A 22,290-nucleotide genomic window follows, 5' to 3' on the forward strand; every position below is an offset into this window, starting at 1 on the left:
TCAGAGACAGTGTAGCTCTCAAGGTTGGATGGAATCGTCCATTGTCTGCGTTTGGGCATGCATTGCCTCTGGCAACTCTTCCAGATGCTGTATGACTTCTTGCTGTAGCTGCAACATTTCCTGCGATGCTGCCGACACCAGAGGCACATCATGAACCTGGGGCTCAGCATGGGCCGGACCTCCCACAGTCCGCTGACTGTCAGAGGCCTGGGCTGTCACAGCCTCCATCAGCTGCTCAGGCACATCTGTGTTGTGCTCACCAGGTTGTGTACCCAGATCTAAACTCGAGTGCAAACCCACCAAAGTGTGAGTATCTGTGCTGGTGGAGGGTGCAGGAGCATGAGGTAATAATGGACCCTCCGAGGGGCTGTCCTCCCCCTCAGAGATGGTAAGCTCCCCTACAGTCTCGGAGGTTGTTTGAGAAGGCACCACTTGACCTGCATGAGAGAGCAGAGACATATAAGGATCAAGAGCCTCCCTCCTGCCATAGCACACACTCCTAAGTTGAGGACCCATGTGGATACCAATGCCTGATGAGCACTATGACTTCATAACTGCAGATACACCCTTGTGACCCATGACAACCTTACTGTCTTGGGAAGGTGCATCTGCCTCTCTGTCCACAACTCTCAGGCCGTCCTGTGGTGCACCCAGCTCCATTGCCTCTTCCTCCATTGGGATTAAGACATGGAGAATGGGAAGCCCACTTCCGGTCCTGGCCCGTGCTCTCCGATTGTGAGCAATCTTCCCCTGCAGGCAGAGGGAAGGAAGCTGTTGGTCACCCAGTGAGAACAATCCCAAGACATAGGCTGATGGTAGTCCAGCTGCCATTGATGTGGGCATGCAGATGCCTCCTGCATGCGATCCATTTCCAAGGACCTCATGAGGGTCTGCTTTGACAAGCGGCCTCCTTTCAGGGCCACTTTTCCATGGTGCAGTCAGTTTGCATGCATCTCCTGACCCTTTGCCAACGTCTGGGTGGGCAATCCCTCTCCACCCAACACACCTTCCTGCTTTTCCAGATGCAATGCCCAAGAGAATGAAAGCATTAACTGCCCAGATGAGGTGATTGAGCTGCTTTTGGCACTGGATTCTTGCTGTAGCCCCTTGGGATTACCCCATGGCTGCTGACCTCCTCAGCTACCTACAACCAGGCCTGTTTGTTTAGGCTTCCAGGTGTCCTCCTCCTGTCCCTCAGGAGTAGAATGTGCCTCCTCTCCCTGGCAGCCTCTAGGAGTACCTAGAAGGAGGCATCAGAGAAGCGTGGGGTCACCCAGGGTCTACTCTCTGCCATCTCTCAGTATCCTCTTTGACCTCCTCGTCTCCTGGGCCTGTAGACTGCAACATTAACTGCAGAGCTGGCAGCCCTTTAAAAATGGTGCCAGCACCTGCTGAGGCATCAGCTACTGCCGCATTCTCCACCTTCGGAACCAACTCTGACCATGCAATTGGCCGGGTCCTGTGCCTCATTGACCTTAATTGGTTGGCTGCCACTGGATCACGTGCAGCAAGCCACACCTGTCCCAATGTGTCTTCACAATAAAATATTGGTCCTTTGTTTCTAAAAGCTTTCCCACCAACAAGTTTAAACTGACTAGCTTGTAGTTGCTGGGCTTATCCTTATGTCCTTTTTTGTATTATGGTGTGACATTTGCAATTCTCCAGTCCTCTGGCACTATCCCTGTATCTAAGGAGGATTGGAAGATTATGGCCAGTGCCTCTGCAATTTCCACCTTTACTTCCCTCAGTATCCTCGGATGCACCTGGTGCTGGTGACTTATCAACTTTAAATACACAAATCCTATCTAATACCTCCACTTTATCAATTTTTAGCCCATCCAGTGTCTCAACGACCTCCTCTTTCGCTATGACTTGGGCAGCATCTTCTTCCTTTGTAAAGATGGATGCAAAGTACTCATTTAATACCTCAGCCATGCCCTCTGTGTTCATGTGTAAATCCACTTTTTGGTCCCTAATTCTATACTCACTACGTGTGGCACTGGGAGTAACTCAGGGAGTACGACCTTTGAAATCCGGCTTGCTAGTTTCTTTCAGAGCTCCATAAAATCTGTCCTCAGGACCTCATCCCTCTTTCTGCCTATATTGCTGGTATTGATATGGACCACCCTTCTTCCTCAGAATGCTCTCCAGCTGCTCAGTGACAGAGTTGGGATCTGCATGTGGTGAGTCACCTGGCATAAGTTGGCTTCCACCAGGCCAGGGGTAAAGACCAACAGACCAGTCCTGTTACAGGAGACTCAGATGAGGGCCTTGATGGAGCAAGAAAACAGGAGAGCGTTTATGATCATGCACACTGAGATGCTGGATGCATTGGCTGGCCTGCTGGCAGCCTCCTGTCACACTTGAGGAGCATGGAGAAGTCCAGCTCCAAGTTGGCAGAGAGCATTGTGCAGAGCTTGCCCTCTATGCAGCCTGCGTTCCATCTCGCTGTTGTGCTGCAGACCCAGAGGCACTGCAACTACAGCCCCCATACCTGTGGCAGCCTTTGTGTAGACAGATGACCAAATCCACTGCCCTTCCTGTGAGGCTTCAACAACACTCTGCCAAATCCAGGAACTTGCCACAACACCTCCACGACATTCCACTGTGCTTCCAGACACTTCGCAATAGCAGAGATTTTAGTAGTACAAGGCTTTTGTAGTACATCACTGCCCAGGTCAACCCAGAGTCCATGTTAGGAAGAATTGAAAGGAGAGCAGCAAAGGTTTCCTCTTCTCAAAAAGATTGACTTGGGGAAAGGGCTGTCTGAATATGGAAAGGAAGGACATTCTTGAGAAATAAAGTTAGAAGTGTCAGGCTTTTTTATAATATTAATGAATATCTAATGGTCTTGCTCACAGTTAGTGACTTAAAGGCTTTTAATCATTCCCTCACATTTTGTAGGTAACATTGCATTTGAGAGAACTAACTGTTTGCAGCACAGATTTAATTTAATCGTGAATGGAGTGAGGGTTCCTGTCAGGGCCTAAGGCAGATTTAGGTTATGGGAAGGGGTTGAACAATTTGGGTAGAGTGCAGAGTGTCTCCTCTGCTGTATATTCCCATGACACTCTCAATGGCATCATCTCAGATTGCTTCCAGCCCATCCAGACCCATAGCAGGCTGACCCCGGAAGGCCTTGAAATACAAGGCTGTTCTTTAAATTATTATCCCTCCTTGCATCATCTCCATATTTATATATTCCGCCTATTCCTCCACCCAATGTCTTATTACTCATGAACATCCACAAGGCTAACCCCTAAGGAGTCTTTAAAGGCTTAAGAATCTTTTTAAAGGGCTGAAGGTCAGTACCAAGAAGCTGTGAGGAGGTGGATAGAAGCTGGCGAGAGTTGTTGGTTGGAGATAAGGTTGCCAACTTCGATTGGACGTATGCCTGGACATTTCACTGCATGAACTCCCAACCTGCCCCACACTCTGACCATTGGTCACCCAATACATCCATCCTCAAAACATGGCACCATTCCACATCAAATGGAAAGTGGACAGACTTTTCATTCCCCACTGGATGGATTTTAAAAGTTTTATTTATTCATTCATGGGATGTGGACATTACTGGCAAGGCTAGCATTTATTGTCCATCTCTAATTGCCCTTGAGAAGGTGCTGGTGAACCACCTTCTTGACCCACTGCAGTCCATGTAGTAAAGGTACTGCCACAGTGCTCTTAGGTAAGGAGTTGCAGGATTTTGTCCCAGTGACAATGAAAGAACAGCGATATATTTCTAAGTCAGGATATTCACTAGCTTGGAGGGGAACTTGCAAATAGTGGTGCACCCACTGCACTGTTCTTCTTGATGGTAGAGGTCGTAGGTTTGGGAAGTGCTGTTGAAGAAAACTTGGCGCGTTGCTGCAGTGCATCTTGTAAAAGGTACACACTGCTGCCACTGTGCACTGGTGGTAGAGGGAGTGAATGTTGAAGGCGGTGGATGGGGTGCCAATCAAGTGGGCTGCTTTGTCCTGGATGGTGTCAAGCTTCTTGAGAGCTGTTAGAGTTGCACTCAACCAGGCAAGTGGACAGTATTCCATCACGCTGCTGACTTGTGCCTCACAGGTGGTGGAAAAGCTTTGGGGAGTCGGGAGATGAGTCAATCACCGCAGAATTCTTGATCTCTGACGTGCACTTGTGGCCGCAGTATTTATGTGGCTGGTCCAGTTAAGTGTTTGGTCAATGGTGACCATCCCCCACCCTCACCCCCCAGGATGTTGATGGTGGGAGAATCAACAATGGTCATGCCATTGAATGCCAAGGGGAGGTGGTTAGATTCTCTCTTGTTCGAGATGGTTATTGCCTGGCACTTGCATGCTACAAATGTTACTTGCCAATTATCAGTCTTGCTGCATGTAGCCATGGACTGCTTCATTATCTGAGGAGTTGAAAATGAAACTGAACACTGCATTCATCAGTGAACATCCCCACTTCTGTCCTTATGAGTGAAGGAAGGTCATTGATGAAGCAGCTGAAGATGGTTGGGCCTAGGACACTGCCCTGAGGAACCCCTGCAGCAATGTCCTAAGGCTGAGATATTTGGCTTCCAACAACCACAACCATCTTCCTTTGTGCCAGGCATGATTCCAGCCACTGGAGAGTTTTCCCTTTGATTTCCATTGACTTCAATTTTACTAGAGCTGCTTGATGCCACATTTGGTGAAACATGGCCTAAGTCAAGGGCAGTCATTCTCAACACACTTTGCCTGTCAGTTAAACAGCCTTTTATTCGAATCTCCAATATTTTAAAAACTAATAAACAGAATTGTTCAAAGAAACTGAAAGAAAAATGTATCAAACACCTCTGTCAAAACACTCTAAGGAGAACTATCCAGCTTCTCTAGTCTGTCCATACAACTGATATCCCCATACCATTTTAGTAAATCTTTTCTGCACCCACTCCAAGGCCTTGAACCCTTCCCTAAATTGTAGTGCCCAGAATTGGCCAGAATACTCCAGCTGGAGCCTAACCAGTGTTTTATAGATATTTAGCATAACTTCCTTGCTTTTGTACTCTATGCCTCAATTTATGAAGACATGAATCCCATATACCTTTTAAATAGCCTTCTCAACTTGTCCTGCCACCTTCAAACATTTATATTTATACACCTCTACGTGTAACTATTCCTGGACCCCCTTTAAAATTGTACCATTTAGTTTATGTTGCCTCTCCTCACTCTTCCTACCAAAATGAATCATTTCACACTTCTCTGTGTTAAATTTCATGTGCCCATTTCATCAGTCTGTCTATCTCCTCCTGAAATCTGTTACTATCTTCCTCATTGTTTATTACATTGCTGAGTTTTATGTCATCAGCAAACTTGGAAATTATGCCCTGTATACCCAAGTCCTGGTCATAAATATATAGCAAAGGGACCTGTGGTGCTAACATTGACCCCTGCGGCACACCATTACGTACTTCCCTCCTGTATGAAAAACTGACAATAAATGAAAGTTATAAATGAGTGAATTTTCAAAAATAAACATAAAGTAAGTTAACAAAATACTAACTAATCAAATGCACTCTATGTTCATTGTGTTATGAACACTAGACTTTGTAACATGATTATGTTTTTCAAAATTGTGATTTTTTAAAGTTCAATATGAAGTCTGGAAGGTCAGGCAACCTCACCTCCACTCTGCAAAAGGTTATCAGGACAATGGAGAACATAGATCAAAGGCATTCTTCTTAAAAACAGCGACTGCACAGCTAACAACTGAAGAACAATGGATTTCGCCCTCCCAGACTTGCCGGTCGTAAAACAAGGAGTCAGTGATTCAGAAGATATAAATGTACCAGGCAGTTGTTAGCACCTGGGAACAATGGAAAGGCCCAAGTGGCTCTGTGAAACCAGACTTCTGGATGCTTCATTTTTGGAACAATACAATAAGCTATTGACTTCTGAGTTCAGATAAATATAACAGACTTTCTGAAGGTAAACAGGCTGTAAGAGAAGAAACCAATAGTTGTGGCCTCAAGGCAGGCTGGAAGAGGGAACTCAGTGTTTGCAGCCTCACAGCAGGCTGTAAGAGAAGAAACCAATGGTTGCAGCCTCAAGAGAGACAGAAAGGAGACATCTGCTCTCAGAAGCCTGTTGCAGTAAAAGGCTGTGAAGACGAACCTGTTTTGAAAGTTGAATCTTGCGGAGAGGTAGAAGACCAGCAGGATCACCAGGAAATGCCTTATTCACAGACATCCAGGTTGGAAGTGCTCGGAGAAGTGAACCAAGAGAACATTGACTTTCGAAATAGTCTGGGAGATCCAATCCATTGCGACTGGGAGGAGTTTGGGACTTTTAATAGCAAAGGATTTTGTCATCAAAAAGGACTGTGTAACATATAAGTGTGGTATGAATTCTTCAAGTATTTTAAGAAGTAAAAATATTTCCTTTATTTGTAACTTGGCTATTAGCTACATACAAAGTATTATTCAGTTAATTGGGGATTTCTTTTCATTTAGTTAGTATAATAAAAGTCTTAAAACATGAAATCATGTGTAATTCTTTAAATTGGTCTGGGGATTCATATCATCTTTTTCAAGATAGCAATCTCACTGAGGTCATAACAATTGTAAAAATGTTAAGTTATCAGGCTGGAACAATGAACATCTGGATAGCAACAGATGGACTAGTTCCATTTAAAAGGCAAACATTCAGTAATTATGAAGAAGTTTTGTGTGTATTTTAGGCGCAGCTCTATCCAATAAATACCTATTCAAACCGGAAGTAGTAATATTTTCAGAGATAATCCTTACTTTTCATCGATGGACAAGCAGCAGGAACAATGCACAGGTGATACAAACAGATAATTATATACTTGGTGTAGCTCCAATTTGGCAGGTGTTGACTTGGTTCAGGAGAGGTCATGCCTGACATCAGGTCTAGGGATGCTATTGGAAGTTGGATCAGGCTAGTCACTGGGGCGAATCAAATCAGATTGGTTACACGGTTGATAATGAGATTAAAGCTGGCTGCCAGTGGGATCTGGGTCATGGCTGCTTGCAGGAGTTGGATTAATGATGGCATAGAGTCACAACCCCTCCTTCGTCCAAAATCTGCATTCATTTCTGTCAGTACTCTGTCGTAACTTTGAAATCTGGCTTTCCTTTCACACAACTAACTCACAGGTTTGAATGAAGTTAATGGAAGTCTTGAAGTCAATTTACACATTCCCTTACCTGTCCTCATATAAAGCTACATTATTTTGACCTGATTATCCTTAAAAGGAATTAGCTGTCCATCGCAAACAATTTTCCTTTCTGTTGGCAAATTTTCCTAAAATATATTTTAGAATGGGAGCAAGGCTCTGAACAGCAATAAAACTGCTCACCAGTTTTCTGGCATCTATCTTTTCATTTCAATTGATTCTGAGAGGAAAATAAACCCCTAATTTGCATAAATATATTTACAAATAGCTGCTGACATCTTCCCCAGCGTGACTTTTGCATGTTCGGTGGAGAAGGCTAATTTTATACAGACACATCACGCTTCGAGTAAGAATTAAATAATGTGAACTAGATTTCCTCTTTGGGGGTGATAGAGTCTTTTTGGTGGTAAATCTACTGGAAATCCACATAATTACTACTATAATATTGTCTACTTTTACTATGCTGGGAAATCTGCCAACTGTAAATATAATCACTTCCAAGCTGAAATTGCACAAAATAGTCAGCTTAACAGCTTGGAAATGAGCCATTTGACCTTTGCAAGTCCAGAATTCTTTTTTTTTTTCCTTTGGCAATAAACTGTGGAAAATTGAGGGAGAAAGTAACAAGCCAGGAAAGTATATTTCACAGAAGATTTGTTGATCTGGCAGGTGAAAAATTAAACCAGAATAAAACAATATTTAAGGTCATGAATCATGCTTCCACACCTTGTAAAAGTCATAATGATGTCAGGACAGATATAATCTTAGTCATTATTATTGTGCTAAAAAATTAAGATGTGAGAATGATTGCAGAAAATCTCACACTGCTTATAAATAAGAAATTTACTTTTAACCAAAAGTCTTAAGGTAGCTCTGTAGAGGAATCATTATCCAAACAGTTATTGATCTCTGGAGAGAAGAAAGTAGCACTGATCTTCAAGCAGAGGGTCACTGAGAAGTGGAGGTGGCACAGGTTGATTTCAACATTGGCTGCTGCTAGGCTGTACAGGACAGTAAAGATGCTTATTGTGACAAGTAAACAACATCGATGTCCCACCAAGTGTAGCTACTCCCTGAATCAACCTCTTCACACAAAGGCTCGTGGAAATTTGAAACTTTCTTCCTCAAAATGTTGTTGAAAATTCCAAAGCTGAGATTGATAAATTTTTGTTAGGTAGGGGCACTAACAGCTATGAAACCAAGGCAGATAAATGGAGTTAAGATACAGTCAGTTATGATCTAATTCAATGGAGGAACATGCTCAAGGGGCTAAAATGGATTATTCCTGTTCCTATGAATCAAAAATTGTACAAGGTCCTAGCTCTGATTCCTCAACCTGTGATTTAACATCCAATTGCTGGTATTGACAGACAGCAGACATGGTGAAGTATTTGCTTACCAGGTGGAAATTCTTCTGAAGCTTAATTCATTCACTTTAGCCAGTAATGTACTTCAAAGGGAATCATCTATCAGGCTTCTACTTGCCTGCTCTTCAGTTAACTTAACAAACGATGCATGTTTCGACTGAAAATGATTTCCATTCTTGACGCAGATCAAAAGCTTGTAAAAGCCTTGAGGTACTCCACGGTGCACAGTGCTCGAGAGGTTTGACCTTTTTAATTGTAATTAGAAGACATCATTTGGTTGATCATTGTTGCAAATAGTTAACTTACTTACCTCCACTTAATCAGCAGACAATGTTTGAAAGGAGCCAGAATTATGAAGGGTTTTGATCACTTCCACCTAAATGGTGATTGCAAAATGGAATAAAAACAGATAGTTCACATCCCTTTTGCAAATTCTTTTAGGATTTGTCTGCTAAGCCTAAAGCACCCAATATATTGCTTTTCAGTAGGAACTACTTCATATTTTGAAAGAAGTTGAATCCCCATCAGCAAAGCTCCTGAGGGTAGAATTTCTGCTTTGGGTGCAATCAACAATCGGGCACAAATTCTGCTCAAAATTTCACTGGTTTTCCGAAGTGAAGTTATAGCTCAAGTTTTGTCTCAAACTCATTTGCATAATCTCAAATGTAAAATCTTCCATGAACTAGAGTAATCAGACAGCACGTTAGCACATAATCACTTATGTTTTCCCCTTGCATTAAAAAATATTCCTGGTGCAGTATTATTAATACAGCTGAACATGGCTTTACCACAAAAAATAAGCATTTTTAATGAGTGTCTCATCCACCACCTGTCAGTAAACTGATTTTGAATCACCGAAAATGACTTTGACATAAACTATACAGAGCCATTTACCAGTTTCATTGGTGTACTATTGCCAGTTTGCTGGTAAATTAAATGTTTTTTTAATATTTAGAAGTTTTTAAAATATGCGCCTAAAGAAAAGCAGCTTAATTTTAAGAGCCTCCTCCAAGACCAACAAACTGGTGCAATTAGCAGAAACATGACAGGGTGATGAATGCGATCTGGGGTGTGGCCAGTTTTGTAGTTGGGTCTAGCTTCCAGCGTGATGTTTGTTAAACCAGCGCAAAAGATCGTAGAATCTCAATTTATGCTTGATGAAACTTGTGCCTGAAGTTCCTTGATCTTTTGCACTGGTTTGGTCAATTCTAGGTGAATTGAGCAACCTAGCAGAAACTCCACCTTCTTTTCTCTCTCCTGGTCATCTTAATTCCGACATTACTTACAGCTTTATGTTTACTGTTTTCTTTGTCAATTTTCTCCACTCATTTTGCTCGTGAAGGTGGCTTTGGGGAGTCAGAATAGCCAGCTTCAGACCTGCTATTATCGCCACAGCATTATTGTGACTGATCCAGTTAAATTTCTGGTCATTGGTGACCTCAGGATGTTGATGGTGGGGGATTTGATGATGTTATGCCATTGAATGTCAAGGAGAGGTGGTCAGATTCCCTTGTTGGAGATGGTCATTGCCTGGCACTTGTGTGGCGTGATGTATACTTGCATACCATGTATCACATCCAAAGTACACCCAAAGCATTTGACAGCTTATGGGTTGCTTTAGATGAAAGGTCATTAACTTGAAATGTTAATTTTGCTTCTCTCTCCAAAGATGCTGCCTGACTTGCTGAGTATTTCCAGCATTTTGTGTTTTTATTTTAGATTTCCAGTAAGCACAGTATTTTGCTTTTGGATTTCTTTTCAAGTGCAGTTCCTATCTCTTATATCCACCTGGCAGGGAGTGTCACATTTGTATTGATATTGTACCTGAGTAGGGAGTATGGGTTAAAAGCTATACAAAAATAGTGCAATTTGTTGTTTTGTCTTCTGCTGCTAATCAGTTACTTTTAATAAACCCATTCTGTAGTTGATAGCGAAAGCCACAGTCTGATAGTGTTTAGTCTTCCACCTTTTTAAGTCCAGGAGATTACAATAAGGCTCCTGCCATATACAGTAAACTAAATACAGTAACAAGAGTTTCCATTTTGATCCCCAGGCATTGCTACAATAACTACATATTGGGCGGGTTTAACATCAGATTGGGTTTCTGGCAGGAAACCAATTCAGCAAGTTAATTTCCCACCAGGCAAAGGCAGCTGGAGGTTAGGCCTCATGTACTTAGATGTACATGAAGAGAGTGCAGAGCAGTTACCAGCAGACAAAGATTTGACAGGCCTTGGCTGCCGGCTGGCTTTCAGATAAGTGCGAGGGAGGGGATTTTGGCAGGGGATTTTGGGAAAGTCTTACGAGAAGGAAGGGGGGAATCTAGTGCAAGAGAGGCCACAGCTTTCCTAATGGGGTCTGGAGTAGCACTCCTGTTCCTCCTGGCCTCACAAAAGGAAAGTTTTAGACTTTCCTGAATGGTTTCTGCTGACTTCAGTCCAGTTGTAGGTCTGCTTCTGCCTGGTGGAGAAACCACAATGATTTTTCTCACTCAAGCCCCAGTTAAAACTGCATCGGGGAGTTATCTACATAATAAGACCCCAATTTACTTAAACTTATGAGGCCTCATCCACCTTCAAAACTTTGTAGATTAATATTGGAATTGATTGGTGTCAAAGTGGGTAAGTAACTGCTTGTTTTTAAATGCGAACCCACACAGTTTCTGCTGGGTGGGTAGCATTAAAATCGATCCCATTTTCTGTGGAAGGTTACCCTTCAGGACATGGGATCCATAAGGCCTCACCTACAGGAAGCTGACCATGTGAAAAATATCTGGTAAAAACCTGAAATTGTAACACTGGAGGAGTATTCCTAGCACCTCCTGGATAAAAGGCAAGGAGAAAAGCTTGTTCTTTGATCCATAATCCCACTCTCAACTCTAGCCAGTTTGTCTCAAACTCTCCAGTGGGACTATGATCAATACTCTGACACACTTGTCTCTCTTATTCTTTCCAAGCTTGAAGTGCACAGTCCTACAAAATCTTGTTCTTCTCTATATCACAATGTGTTTGACATCAAGACAGTGGCCATGATTTTCATTCCAAGACTTGGGTGGGAATGCAGTGGGGGTATATTCAAAGTCGGAGTATAGAACTTACCGTTTACTGCACCAAATAAGAGCTCATGGTGTTGGGGGTAATATATTAGCATTGATAGAGGATTGGCTGACTAACAGAAAACAGTTGACAAACTGTAACCAGCAGAGTGCCACAGTTACCATCAATATCAATGACTTGGATGAAGGGACCGAGTGTATTGTAGCCAAATTTTCTGACGATACAAAGAAAGGTGGAAAATCAAGCTGTGAGGAGAACACAAAGGGTGAGATTTTACCGGCCTCTGTGTGGCAGGCTAGGAGGCGGAGGGGTGGGGGCAGGTGGCCAGCAAAATGCCCGGGAGCCGCGACAGGAGGGCTGCCCAACACAGTCTCACTACTGTGCCATTTTACCAATGATGGGAATGGCAGCAGCTCAGCAGCCCACTGACCGGAAGCGGGCATCCAATTTATCCAATTTAAGAACCAATTGAAGGCATTTTCCCAGGCTTCCAGCATTTTGCTGACAGCAGAACAACATCCCACCATGTGTGGAGGCTGCCAGCTGCATGGAGGCAGTTTCCTGGTGGGGAGCTATCACATCTGGAGGTTCCATGGCTCCAGGAGGGACCCCCTAGTGGACAAGGCCAGCCCTGTGGCTCCACACCACTGCTGGAGAGGTTACCCCTCTGATCACCAGGGCCTGCCTGCCTGGCCCAGCAGAGAAAAACATTTGCTAACTCCCCTGCGAGACCCTTCAAAATGGTGGCACTGCCGAGGCTGCAGAGCTGCTGGCCGTCTGATTGGGCCAGCAGTGTGGAGAGCCAACCCAGCATCCTTCATTAGATGGTGGGACTTGTGACGGCCAATTAAGAGGCCACCACTGGGAAAATTGCTGCTGCAGTCCCACTGCCCACCGGTGCAGGATCAGGACCTGCATTTGGTCCCAATGTTGGGATTTAGCCCGCCGAGAAAATCCCGACCAAAGAGTCTGCAAAGGGATATAGATTGGTTAAGTGAACAAGCAAAAATTTGTCAGATGGAGTATAATGTAGGAAAATGTGAGATTATCCACTTTGGTCAGAAGAATAGAAAAGCAAAATGTTACTTAAATGGAGAGAGACTACAGAATGCTGCAGTACAGAGGGATCTGGGTGTCATCATACATGAAACACAAAACATTAGCATGCAGGTACAGCAAGTAATTAGGAAGGCAAATGGCATGTTGGCCTTTATTGCAAATGGGATGGAGTATAAAGGTAGGGATGTTTTGCTACAACTGTGCAAGGTACAGTTTTGGTCTCCTTACTTAATGTTGGATATACTTATATTGGAGGCAGCTCAGAGAAGGTTCACTAAGCTGATTCCTGGGATGAAAGGTTGAGCAGATTGGGCCTATACTCATTGGAGTTCAGAAGAATGAGAGGTGATCCTATTGAAACATATAAGATTCTGAGGGGGCTTGACAGGGTAAATGCGCAAAGGATGTTTCTCCTCATGGGGGAATTTAAATATAGTTTCAGAATAAGGGGACAAGGAGGAATTTAGAATCATAGAATGGTTACAGCACAGAAGGAAGCCATTTGGCCCGTCATGTTCGTGCTGGCTCGCTGCAAGAGCAATTCACCTAGTCCTACTCCCCCACCTTTTCCCCATAGGCCTTCCGATGTTTTCTTTTCAGATAATTATCCAGTTCTCTCTTGAAAGCCATGATTGAATCTGCCTCCACTAGACTCTTAGGCAGTGCTTTCCAGATCCAAACCACTCGCTGAGTAAAAAAGTGTTTTACTCATGTCTCCTTTGGTTCTTATGCCATTCACCTTAAATTGGTGTTTTCTGGTTCTTGACCCTTCCGCCAATGGGAACAGTTTGCCCCTATCTACCCTGTCCAGACCCCTCATTATTTTTAGCAAATCTCCTCTCAACCTTCTCTTCTCTAAGGAGAACGGCCCCAGCCTCTCCAATCTATCCATGTAACTGCAGTCCCTCATCCCTGCACCCTCTCTAATGCCTTCACATCCTTCTTTAAGTGTGGTGCCCAGAATTCGACAAAATACTCCAGTTGAGGCCAAACCAGTGTTTTATAAAGGTTCATCATAACTTCCTTGCTTTTGTACTCTATGCCTCTATATATAAAATCCAGGATCTCGTATGTTTTATTAATCGCTTTCTCAACCTGTCCTGCTAACTGCAATGATTTGTACACATATACCCCCAGGTCTCTCTGCTCCTGCACTCCCTTTAGAATTTTATCCTTTATTTTATATTGCCTCTTCTCATTCTTCCTAACAAAATGCCTCACTTCACACTTCTCTGCAATAAATTTCATCTCCCACATGCCCACCCATTCCACCAGCTTGTCTCTATCCTTTTGAAGTCTATTGCTATTCCTCCTCACAGTTCACAATATTTCCAAGTTTTGTGTCATCCGCAAATCTTGAAATTGTGCCCTACACAGCCAAGTCTAGATCATTAATATAGATCAAGAAAAGCAATGGCCCGAATGCCAATCCCTGGGAAACCCCACTATAGACCTTCCTCCAGTCCGAGAAACATCCATTCACCACTACTCTCTGTTTCCTGTCACTCAGCCAACTTCATATCCATTCTGTCCCTATTATTCCATGGGCTTTAACCTTGCTGACAGGCCTGTTATGCAGCACTTTATCAAATGCCTTTTGGAATGCCATGTATACCATATCAACTGCATTACCCTCATCATAAAACTTAATCAAGTAAGTTAAATACGATTTGCCCTTAATGTGTCTGTGCTGACTTTCCTTAATTAATCCCCATTTGTCCAAGCAACTGTTAATTTTGTCCTGTATTATTGGGCTGAATTTTCCTGGCCCATTGGAGGCAGGGTGGGAGGCAGTGGGGCATGTGAGGTGATGGTTGACAATAAGGCAGGGGAAGGCGTTGGGAGAGGAGCATACTGCCAGTGGCAGGCACCTCAGTGCTCGGCCAATTGAGTCACTTAAGGCCCCACTTTTAAGAGTCACTTCCCACACCCGCGGGCATTTTGCCCACGTTGGGAGGGCCTACTGTCACATGGAGAGACTGCCAGGAGGGGCCCCCAGCAGCAGTGGCTGCCCCTGTGCCTAACTCACCGTCTGTGCACCATGACCCCAATCACACCCCACCCCCACCACCCCCAAGCAATCGCCAGGACAAGCCTGCCTGGTGCTGGCTTCCACAGGAGAACTTACCTGTCTTCGAGGGTGCCTTGTCATTGAGGCACCCAGTCCCTCGAGCTGCAGCCTCAGCAGGGGCCACCAGTAGAGGTGGTGCTGCCAAGGCTGCTGAGCTACCGGCTCTCGGATTGGGCCAGCAATTCTCTGAGGCGGACCGCTGTCCTCAATTGAACAGCGACTGTCGCGGTGGCCTGATAATTGACCGCCATATGCAAAATGTTGTTTCAGGGTCCCGCCACCTGCCAGAGGGGTTCGGCTCCCACGTTCAGCCCTGGTGGCATGACTTCAGCCTCCACTGAAAAATTCAGCCCATCGTTTCTAAAAGCTGTCTCACAACCAAGGTTAAACTGACTAGCCTGTAGTTGATGGGCTTATTCTTACACAGCATTTTGAACAAGGATGCAATATTTACAGTTCTCCAATCTTCTGGCACCATGCCTATATCTAAGGAGGATTGGGAGATAATGGCCAGTGCCTCCACTTCTCTCAGAGGGTTGTGAATCTTTGCAGTTCTGTATTGCAGACAGCTGTGAGGGCTGAGTCACTGAATATATTCAAGGCTGAGATAGACAGATCCTTGAATTATAGGCCAGTCAAAGGCTATGGGGAACAGGCAGGAAAGTGAAGTTGAGGCCAAGGCCAGATCATGCATGATATTAATGAAAGGTGAAGCAGGCTCAAAGGGCCCTATCCCTGCCATCATTCCACTCACCAGCATTTTGTTTGGGGCCTTCAGATCAATGGCTAAGGTTCCCATTAGAAACAGGTGGCAACCTTGTACAATGCAGATCAGGGTCCAATGACATCACTATGACCCTGATGTAATTTTCAAGTATCAATGAGCATCAACTATCAATGAGCAGAGAACATACTGCATGGACATAGAGTGGTCCAAACAGCAGTCCTTAAAGAGATTGGTCCAAAAAGAAGGGGCAGATAGGTTTTGTTTTTAGTGATTTTCGTGGGGCTAGGAGAAGCATTAACACTCTATTCGGCCCCGCAGAAATCAAACCACCTGATGCCCAACACTCCATTGCCCTTGCTCGGGATCAGTCTCCTCCCCCACCTTTACTTAATTTATCAACGAGACATAGTGCAGACACCGGTGGATTTCCCTCCCTTCCCCTACCTCGCTTAGCATCATGAATATAGTAATGAGGATTAACCACCCAAACTGTTTTAACCTCTGGCTGCTTTCATCAGTCCACCTGTTACCTGCCCAATGAAAGAAGTCGCATCGGAATTGGAACCATCTTGTTTTCTAAAATTCTTTTCCCAAGGCTTAATCACTGTAAAACTACTTAACTTCTTCTGTCTTTCCTTTTAAAATCACCAGGCTCTAAAACCCAAGCTTGGCATCATTAATCATTGCTCCCTGATTTACTTTGCCTTCTCTTTTCCTCTTCATGTCCGACATTGTGGACTTTGGTCCTTCATTTTGAATTCTCACTTTGAAAAATATACGAGTACTTCTGGATAGATAATCATTGTTTTTTTTTGTGTGGAACATCTGTTGTATGAGCGATTTCAGTGCAATGTGCTTCAGTGAGCACTTATACATATAATGCTCTGCAATTATTAAGATTGACACCAACTTGGGTTAGCACCACTAGGAGTTGACATTGAAATTCATAATTGAAAGTTTTCCACCCACTAATTACGAGCTCAATTGACTCTTAATCACTTTGGTGGTAAGCATTAATGCTGGTGATTAGCACTGTGGAGAAAAGTATAAACTAGCCGTAAATATGCCACGTTTCAAATTTTGCTACCAAAATATTTTAACATTGGTATTAAGTCCATCTAAATGCATTATGTCTCAACAAAGATATTTAATTTTTTGGATGTTGCATTGAGCAAGTTATAACAGAGAGCCAATCACAATGAAAATACTGTTATGAAGGTGCTTCTTTTTTTTGAGGATTCATGTGTTAGAATTGTCGAGATGGATTCATTGGAGAACTGAAATAATTCCATAGATATTGGACTCCTCCCACCTCAGTTGTAACAATACCTTGTTTCAGTTAATGATATAATTGCTGCCAGACATGGGCAAGGATATATACATAGTTTTGTCACTTTTCACAGATCATTGTAGAGAATATTCATAAAATCTGTGGACAATACAAGCTGTCTAATCTTCAGTTAGACTCATTGACTCATTGGCTGCAGTACACTCTGGTCATATTAGCACTAAGGAGTCTGATCATTAAAACCAATAGATCCTGGATAATATTCTCTGATCTCACTTCTCTGAGGGCACCCTAATTTTATCCTGCAAAAATCGTTGGAAGATTTCAACCCTGGCATCAAATATATTACCAATCAAATACAGAATGAGACATAAGGGTAAGTTCACTAACCCCGTACTCCTGGCAGGAAGCCACACTGAAAAGTACCATGAGTTGACAAATCTGCATTATAATGCTGTAGCTCCATTTCCAAACCAGCTGGGAGCATGGAATCAGTTCATGTATCCAATGAAGTAATTTAGGTGGTTTCAGGATGAGTATCAATTGGAACTGCTGCACTTTTATGGCTAACATAAGATTATACACATTGGAGTCAATTTTAGTCTAACAAACCCATCAAAAACTGATGAGATCGGGTGCAATGTTAGTTTTACACCCTACCCAATTTTACTCTCCATTGAGTTAGTGTAAGATCACATCTGAAAAATAGCAGCCCCAATATTTACTGGGGTGGGGTTTAGGAGCAGGGGGCGATCATGCCAGATTTTGGGTGACGAATGTGTTAAAAACAGCACACGCTCAACAAGGACTCTAGAGTCACACATTGGCCAGACTGGGCAAGGATGGCAGATTTCCACCCCTGAAGGACAACAGTGAACCAGATGGTTTTTATAACAATCTGATAGTTTCATGATCATTATTAATGAGACTAGCATTTCATTCCAGATTTATTAATTAATTGAATTTAAATTCCTCCAGCTGCCATGGTGGGATTTGAACTCATGTCACCAGAGCATTAATTAGTCTGGGCCTCTGGATTATGAGTGCAGTAACATCACCACTACATCATCATCCTCCTAATTGTTGCTTTCCTCCTGCACTGATTAAAAAAATAATAGTTTCCTTTTCAAACAGTTTATGGAAATGACATGAAAACTGTTCCAAAACAAAATAATTCAACCATTTTGCACATGAACAAAATTTGTTTCGGTATGTTACAAAACTATCAGTGCACCTCAATACAGTGTTTCTATCAATGCAGCCAGATTTTTGTAGGTTCTTGTTGTATTCAGTCCAAATGTCATTTGCACGAAGTCCAATGTACTACACAGAGCAATAATCTGCTACACTGTAAAGTAAGTGTTCCCAATGAAGTCTTAATATCATAATTACCGCACCATGCTATTGAACTTCATTCCCCAAAAGAAAACTTCATTCACTGTCATGCTATATTGGGCTGGGTTTTACCGATCCCCTGACGTCAATGGTGGGGAGGGCCGGAAAATGCCTCTGGGAGAGGGCTGCCCCGTACCCCGACGCCGGGAGGGTCTGGCCCACTATTACTGGCAGCGGCGAGGCCTCATGGCGGCCCCCCCGCCGCTCAGCAACAAGACCGCAATTTGACTATCTAAATAAATGAAAATTATTGATTTAATTAAGCTCACATCGCCGCCTGATGTCCTGCTGCGATCTTCGGCGCGGCGGCCAGCACCCCTGCACCTTTGGATCCCCGTACAGGGAAACAAGGCGCAACAGTGGTGAAGAAGGGGGGAGGTAAGTTTCTCAGCATGGGAGAGGGGGAAATGGGGTCAAATTAACCTCATGAGTGTAGAGGATGGTGGGAAGGGTTGTAGTTGAAAGTTTGTACAGTTTGGGGGAAGGTCAGATGGTAAAGGTAAGTGTTTTTTGGGGGGAAAGTGCAAATAATTAATTTAACTGTTATTGAGGGGGTGGGAGAGGGGCAAAAGAGATGCATTTATTTTCATTCAATTTACCTTTAAATATTTAAATATGCTGGTAGAGCTGACTCCCCTTTAAAAAGGGCATCAGCGCCTGCACACAGGCAGCTGACGCCATTGTCAGCTTCGGACAGCCCACCCCCTCCACATGATCGGGTTGGGGGGGGGGGGCCGCCCTGGGGATGCAAATAAGCCGGCGTACAGAAGATTGAGGCGGCTCTATGGCATGTGGCCCGTGCAGTTAGATTATAAAATCCAGCCCATTGTGTGAATTTTAGCATGCTATTTAGGAAGCTGGGCAAAGGTTCCGTTCAAAAGGTGGATATGAAGTGAAATATTCTATTCCAAACACAGCATGTAAAATGCATGAGATCAGGATGTATATGAACAGATAAGTAACTGGCTACAATGTGAATAGACTTCAAGCCTCTGCAGGAATTAATATTGCACAGAGCTGCCAGTTCTACTTTAGGCAGTTGACAGGAACATACAAAGTCTTTTCACTAATTTGCACAAGTAAAACCATTACACATTGATAACAAATTAAAAATAATTGAGAGAAGACTACAACTTTAATCTTCCAAAATGGTGTTTCACCACAACAACACGTTCTTCAAATGCATGAATAAATATAGGGCACTCTAGCAGTGACAGTGGGTTCCCATTGACCCTTTATAAATGCTCATCAATGACAGAGGCTTGAGGGACTATGTAGGTTCACCCTGTGACTAGAAGAATCAGTGGAATGCAAAGTCAGCTGCATCACCCAGCGCAATGCTCCATTCATTAATGCGGATTGGTAGGCTGGCAGGTAAATTGGTCTTAATATATGTGAGGCCAGGATTGGGTCATACAGTTCCAAAACAATGCATTATATACCACATGCGTAATGTAGCTTTCATTTTGACTGGTATGAAATATCATCTTTGAAGACAAGGAAAATACCAATTATACTCATAGACATAAGGAGTATGATTCTTTTTCAGTTTTGCGACTGTAAAGCTTCCCAGGTTTATACTTGCCAGAAATGGTAAGATCGCATTTCCTTTTCTGTAGTAGTTCTCTCATGGTTCAATTGGTATATGTACCACATGGGGAAATATTAAGAAACACAACTTGTGCAGTTATATCTGGATAATTAAAATCTCCTACTATTGTGATTAGTATTAATATATACCTTTTGTATGGATCTACAAATTCCATGCTCAATTTCCTTTCTACTGTTCAGTGGTCTATAATATACTCCCTTTAGCATAACTGAGCCCATGCTATTCCTCATCGTAATCCAAATGAATTATTTCTGGGCTGCTTCTCTGTTTAAATCTTTATGCTATAGTGTTGTGATATGAACTTTAATTAACACCTTTCCTTCTTTTCCTCCTTTATCCTGTATTCCATGGAAATTCTTTTCCCTAGAATATTTAATGGGCGATCGTGACACAGTTGTTTCCTTCACCAGCATTATATCTTGATTTTCCATTTTAATCTGTGACTCTGGTTCCCCAGATTTCTTTCTATACTCTCTGAATTAATATACATACATTTTAATTCAGATACCTTTTGTTTTACTTTCCCACATCCTGATTTTCTTTTTACTTTCTTCTTGTCCTGTTTAATCTCTGTCACCTTATTACCAGTACATCTAAGGGTAGAATTACCTCAGGGCATCAATAGTATCCTACCCTATCTGTGTAAATGTCCATTTCAACAGGGTTTCTGCTGATCTCCCATTGAGGTGGGATGCCAGGAAATCAGGAGAAGTCCCGTGGAAATTACTAGTGCTAAAATTTGCTTGACTTTCTAAGCATCCTACTCCAATCTGTTGTTTCCCCCTCTTCTTGCTGCACTAGTTTAAAACTTCTCCCACATATCTAGTCAGAATAAAGCTGCCAGCTTAATTCACAGAAACGCCATTTCATCAATAGAACACAACTGTTGAAAAGTTCGTTTCTGGTGAAAGGTCATCGGCCTGAAACATTAACTCTGTTTCTATTTCTACGGATGCTGCCTGACTTTCTGAGTGTTTTCATCGTTTTTTTTTGTTTTTATTTCAGATTTCCAGCATCTGCAGTATTTTGCTTTTGTTTTAGTAGAACACAATCCTGCCTCAAAACGTATCCCAGTGCCTTAGAAAGTTGAATCCTCCCATTTTATATCCTGACCTAGAAATTTATGGAAAGTTGCAATAACCATCAGTGGGGTAGAATTTTTACCCACCCATTGACTGCACTTCTAACTTAATCCATTTCTGCTGGTCAGAGGCATTTAAATCTTTTGGGTAGGTATTGGGACCATTTACAGTGCTATAGGCATATCCATTCTCAGGCAGGGGAGAGAGTATTTTCTATGAAGCTTTGCTATAATGTGCATTGACCTGTTTTAAGGAAAAATTACTTGTCTCTTTTCTAATATGGTAGATTCCATTCATATTCATTTAATATCCATTTAATATTCATATGTTCCATAAATAAGATTGCTAAACATGATGATATTTCTATATATGTGTCTTCACACAAAACCAGAGCATTGGTCATGTGGGTGCAAGTGAGGCTTTCACAGAAATGGCAAAGTAATGCTTCTGTTATAGTAAAAGCATGGATCTTTGGATCATCTTAACACTTGATTCGTAGTAGTTAGCTGTCTAATGCCACATTAATACTTTACTACACCTTATTTCACATTTGATTTATTTTATGCATTTATATCCCTCTTACAACAAATAGAAGATTCCTGGGATAAGGGGTTTGTCTTATGAGGAAAGGTTGAGCAGGTTGGGCCTATCCTCATTGGAGTTTAGAAGATTGAGAGGTGATCTTATTGAAATGTATAGGATTCTGAGGGGGCTTGGTAGGGTGGATGCTGAATGTTTCCCCTCATGGGGGAATCTAGAACTAGGGGGCACAGTTTCAAATTGAGGGGTCTCCCATTTAAGAGAGAGAGGAGGGGGAATTTCTTCTCTCAGAGGGTGGTTAGTATTTGGAATTCTCTTTCCCAGTGAGCAGTGGAGGCTGGGTCATTGAATATATTCAAGGCTGAGCTAGACAGATTTTTGATTGACAAGCGAGTCAAGGGTTATGGGGGGTCAGCAGGAATGTGGAGTTGAGGTCACAATCAGATCAGCTATGATCTTATTGAATGGCAGAGCAGGCTCGAGGGGCCAAATGACCTAGTCCTGCTCTGATTTCTTATGCTCTTATGTTCCAACTTAACCTACCATATTTCCCTTTTCATGTTTCAAACTGTCTTCAATATAGTTTATCTCCACATGCGGCACAGTGGCGCAGTGGTTAGCACTGCAGCCTCACAGCTCCAGGGACCCGGGTTCAATTCTGGGTACTGCCTGTGCGGAGTTTGCAAGTTCTCCCTGTGACCGTGTGGGTTTTCGCCGGGTGCTCCGGTTTCCTCCCACCGCCAAAGACTTGCAGGTGATAGGTAAATTGACCATTGTAAATTGCCCCTAGTGGTGGTAGGGAATATGGAATTACTGTAGGGTTAGTATAAATGGGTGGTTCTTGGTCGGCACAGACTCGGTGGGCCGAAGGGCCTGTTTCAGTGCTGTATCTCTAAATAAAAAAAAATAAAAAAAATGCATGATCCACGAACACTGGTTCC

Source organism: Heterodontus francisci, chromosome 7 (genome assembly GCF_036365525.1).
Source record: "Heterodontus francisci isolate sHetFra1 chromosome 7, sHetFra1.hap1, whole genome shotgun sequence".
NCBI classification, from domain to species: Eukaryota; Metazoa; Chordata; class Chondrichthyes; order Heterodontiformes; family Heterodontidae; genus Heterodontus; species Heterodontus francisci.